Source organism: Lolium rigidum, chromosome 7 (genome assembly GCF_022539505.1).
Source record: "Lolium rigidum isolate FL_2022 chromosome 7, APGP_CSIRO_Lrig_0.1, whole genome shotgun sequence".
Taxonomy (NCBI): Eukaryota; Viridiplantae; Streptophyta; class Magnoliopsida; order Poales; family Poaceae; genus Lolium; species Lolium rigidum.
Window position 1 is genome coordinate 127,630,831 of NC_061514.1, and position 5,420 is coordinate 127,636,250.

Here is a 5,420-nt window from a genome sequence, read left to right on the forward strand (position 1 = left end):
CGACAGGTGGGCCCAAGGGAGACGAGGCGACCGAAGCACGCGGACGCGAGCGGACGGCGCGTGCCATCCGCGGCCACGCAAACCTAGCCCAGATTTGGGCCGGGTTTGCGTCGTTCCGGACGCCGCGGCCGTCCGCTTTTGCGGTGCGTCCCCGCGTTGGGCCGGGTTTTTGTCCGGCTGGACCCATCCGGACGCGCGGGCGCGGGATGGGTCGCCCCGTTGGAGATGCCCTTAGGTGCTTCAAAAACGTATGTATAATTTTAATCACTTTTGGGATTTTCTATAATGTTGTTACTCAGCCTATGTGGTCCGTAATCAACGACGTCAGCGTGTGGTACCTTGCCATAAAGTAAGGATAACCGTAAACCATGTCTTGGTACTGAATGAATCTGGCGGCGGATACGAGAAAAGGAAAGAATTGCGCGGTGGCGGCTGTTACTCAACGGGGTTGCATACGTCACGTAGCTCTGGGCCATGTATGTTCCGTTGACATGTGGGGCGGTGTACAGTCATCACGCGTTGCGTCACGTTTTTGTGATTGTATGTATGGATACGGTATGCTGAGCTCCTCGGATCCCAGCGGGGAACGCTGCCTGTCTCCCATTCTTTGGAGAGGAAACGTGGCACGAGGAGAACTGTTAGCTGCCGTTCGTGAAATTACGCAATTAACCTGTTAAGACTTGTCCACGCCGCACGTGTGTGATCTTGTTAGTTTCTCGGTGAAGCGACGAGGATTACTAGTTAAGTAAAAGCCACGGTTAAAGCGTGTCTTACCTGCCGTTCAGATGCCTTTTCTTATCCATTCAAGTTTTGTTAGAGTATTATTTTTCATTATCATCTCTACAAATTGATGAGAAATAATTAAATTTCAGTGAAGCAATTAATTTGTTAAGAGATGACATATGTTACCCCATCTGTTCCATGAAAGTTGTCTATGGTTTGTTAAAATTCAGATGTATTTAGACACTAAATAGCAATTAAATACATTTAAATTTTGTAATCTCAAATAAATTTCATGAAACGGAGGGCGTATAGCGCATAAAATGTCTTCTCTTAGATTTTCTAAGAGATCATTCTATAATTAAGAGAAGATAACTTTTTTCTTATTTCTCTCTCCTCTAATTAAGGGCCGCCATGTTTGATTCCTTTTTAGTTGGCGGAGGAAAAATGAAGAAGGTGAAGAAATTATTTTTTCCATTGTATCATACACTAGTGGAGAAGAGACCTTTGGTCCCGGGAAACTCTCATTTGCAACTAGTTGCGGAATATCCCCTCTCGTCCCGGGAAACTCTCATTTGCAACTAGTTGCGGAATATACCCTCTCGTGCTGAACCAAACCGGGTCCAATGGGGGCATTGGTCCCGGTTCGTTTCTGCCCAGGACGACCCCACCCGCTGGCGCCTGTCCTGTAGTGGCCTTTGGACCCGGTTTGTAATACAAACCGGGACTAAAGGGTCCACCGCAGGGCGCGGCAGGCCGTATCAGTCGTGGGGAACCCTTTAGTCCCTGTTTGTAATACAAACCGGGTCCAAAGGCCCCGCCTCTGGCTATATAACCTTGCCACTGCCCAAGTGTGAGCCACACTTGGCCATTTTTTCACTATCTTCACAAGAGGGGTGTATTGCTTTCCTCTCTTCTTCACATGCACAAGAGGTGTTCGATGAAATGCTTAAGAGGATTTGCCACTTGAGTTTACACAAATCAAGCCACACTTAACTTGCTTTTTCTTCTTCATCGAGGTTAACAACTTTATCCTTTTCATCTGCAATTGATAAAATGCATGCGTATATATACATCGTGATGTTCTGTAATGGTTTTGATCAGCTTAATTATATCATGCAGATGAATCGGCAATGGATGTACATTGACCGACGGTTTGACGAGTTCACTGCGGGCCTGGATAATTTTATGGTCGTGGCGGAGGCAAACAAACATGGTGGCTTCATGTATTGTCCATGTGTGGACTGCAAGAATACCGTAAATTACGCTCACTCGAGTCTCATTCACAGCCACCTTCGCGATCCGGTTTCATGCCCGAGTTACTATTGTTGGACCAAGCACGGAGAAAGAGGGGTTATGATGGAAGACAATGACGAAGAGGAAGAGGATGATGACGGTTATCCCAATTTCCCCGAATACGATGATACTGCGAGAAGACAATGAAGACAATGAAGTAGAAGATCAAGAGGCACCGAGATGAGCCTGTCGATGATGATCTTGGCCGGGCCATTGCTGATGCAAGGAGAGAATGTGAACCGAAAAGGAAAGGTTGGCCTTCGACAAGATGATAGAAGATCACAACAAATTGTTATACCCAACTTGCGAAGATGGCCATAAAAAGCTAGGCAGCACACCTGGAATTGTTGCAATGGAAGGCGAGAGAACGGTCTCACCGACTCGGGATTTGGAAAGTTGTCGACAATAATTAAGAGGAAGCTTCCAAGGGGTAACGAATTGCCCGCCAGTACGTACGAAGCGAAGAAGATTGTCTGCCCTCTAGGATTAGATGTGCAAAAGATACATGCATGCATTAATGACTGCATCCTCTACCGCGATGAGTACGAGAATTTGGATGCATGTCCGGTGTGCACTTGCATTGCGGTATAAGATCGAACGAGATGACCCTGGTGATGTTGAGGGCGAGCGCCCCAGGAAGAGGGTTCCTGCCAAGGTTATGTGGTATGCTCCTATAATACCACGGCTGAAACGCTTGTTCAAAATAAAGAGCATGCTAGGTTGTTGCGATGGAACAAAGAAGACCGTAAGAAAGACGAGATGTTGAGGCACCTGCCGATGGCTCCCAATGGAGAAAAATCGATAGAGAGTTCCCAAACTTTGCACAGATGCAAGGAACTTACTCGTTTGGTCTAAGTACGGATGGCATGAATCCTTTTGGAGAGCCAGAGCTGCAGCCATAGCACCTGGCCTGTGACTCTTTGTATATATAACCTTCCTCCTTGGTTGTGCATGAAGCGGAAGTTCATTATGATGCCAGTGCTCATACAAGGCCCGAAGCAACCCGGGAATGACATTGATGTGTACCTGAAGCCATTAGTCCAAGAACTTCTACAGCTGTGGTCCCTAGCAGGTGTACGTGTGTGGGACGAGCACAAGCAGGAGGAATTTGACCTAAGAGCGATGCTTTTCGTAACCATCAATGACTGGCCTCGCTCCGGTAACATTTCGGGACGAGTCAAACAAGGGATACAATGCATGCACACACCGTTTACATGAGCTCGAAGGTGATTATTTGGAAAAAGGTCGAAGGTCGTGTACACGGGGCATCGTCGATTTCTTAGGATTACCCATCCCGTAAGAAAGAAAGGCAAGCATTACAACGGTGAGGCTGATCACCGGAGGAAGCCTCCCCATCGTGATGGTGTTGATATATTTGGTATGGTCAAGGATCTAGATGTAATATTTGGAAAGGGTCCTGGCGGACGGTGTCGTTGCCTAATCGACGGTACCTCGGAGGAGGGATCCTCACGAGGGGGAGAAGAAGTAGGGGCCATAGGGCGGACTGCACACGGGACGGTGGTACGCGAGTTACCCAGCTTCGGAACACCTGCACGATGACAGGGCCTACTACCGCTTGTCCGGAATTATCCGGGCGCTTTCGCGTTGTTACAATGAGTTGTGGTTGTGCCTCTAGGGCTCCCGGATCCGGCTTATAAAGGCGCACGGATCTAGGGTTTACATGGAGAGTCCTAGCCGGATTACGTGATAGCCTAACTACGGTACAATATCTTGCCGTGCACGTCACGGATCCGCCTTCCATATACGTCGTACCGGATCCGGGTCCCTCATGGGCCTCCATGGATCCGGGTTACTCCTATGTCGGTACGGATCCGGCTCACCGATCCCGGGCTGGACTTCTTCCTTCATGATCAACAACAATCGGGCCGCCCGATGGGCCACATGCCTCATCACCGTCCGTGGGCCACCCGGGCTTGCCGGATCTAGGCACCGTCGATGGTACACCCATGAAGTATACCCACAACAAGTAGCCCCCGTAGTTCTCCGAGCTTCACCTGCAGTTTCCGCCATGCTTGTTCCTTAGGTTTCCTGCATCATCGGCAACGCGGAGAAACTTGAAGAGCTCCAACTTTGCATTTTCTTCTTTTTCCAACCTCCAGCCGGAAAATGCTCTCATCCTGCGGGACTTCATCCATCGACATTCCAAAGAATATTTCCGGGTTATTCCCCGCTCGCAAACGAGAGCCAACTTATCACGCAATTACCCGGAATCTTAAAAGACTCAAACGGTTCCGCCAATTCTGGCGCCATTTTTGCGCGATTCGCGCGGTAACTTATCTCTAGCCATTTTTACCGCTAGGGTTTGGGACACGTGTCACGCATCCAACGGCGCGACGCTTGCGTTCCGACCACAGGATGCGGAACACGAATCTTATCCCCTCAGCCTATAAATATCAGCCGTCGACCCCTTTACCCCTCATTCACCCCCTTCTCACCTCTCTGCCGAGCGCCGCCCGAGAGCTCCTCCTCCGCCGTGCCGGAATCCCGCCGGGAAGTCACCGGAGCATCACCGGAGCGAACCCGCCACCGTGGTGTTCTTCGTGTTCATAACTCCGGCGAGCCACCGCAACTCCGACCACCGCACGCCATTACGGTAAACCTTCGAGCTCCACTTTCGCGCCGTAGTTGATAGGGATGAACTTGGGGAAGATGATGTGGGATCCGACTAAAGAAAAGCTTCCGCCTAACTTTTTTCTTCAGATGTCTTCAACAACTCCGCCTCCAACCTCGGAACCGATTATGGCGACGCCAATTTCCTCCGCCCCTCCTCCCTTCGCTCCGGCCAGGCCGGATCCTTCAAAGGATTCCGGCAAGGAAGCTGAGGGGACCTCCGCTCACCCGGAGAAAACCTCCGAGGCGGGCCGGACGGAGCAACAGGCGGAAGAGGCCGCCAAGAAATCAAAAGCTCTGAAGCGCGACTCGAAGCTAAGGTAAAATGGTGGCCCCGTACCACCACCGAAACGGAATCGAAGAACCTCGAGGCGGAGGGTTTCCCGCAACCCGAAGCCGGAGGTCGAGCTCCACTTGAACCAGCTCCGGCTCCTAAGGATGACGAGATGGTGCTGACGAAGGCATTAGTGGAGCGCGGATTCTCATTTCCGCCTTCAGACTTCTTCCGGGAAATTCTGAAGACATATGGGCTCCAACCTCACAATATATCTCCGAACAGCGTGCTCGCCATCAGCAACCATGTCGCTCTCTGCGAAGGCCACCTCCGGGTAACTCCAGAACTTCCTCTGTTCCAATATTTCTTTACTGTCAAGAAAGAGAAGATCCGCCAAACTTCCGAATTGCCAACTTGCGGATCCATCACTTTCCTCCTTCGCCCGGGTCGCGTCTACCCCCACACCGATCGCCATGAATCCGCGAGGTATTGGTCCGGA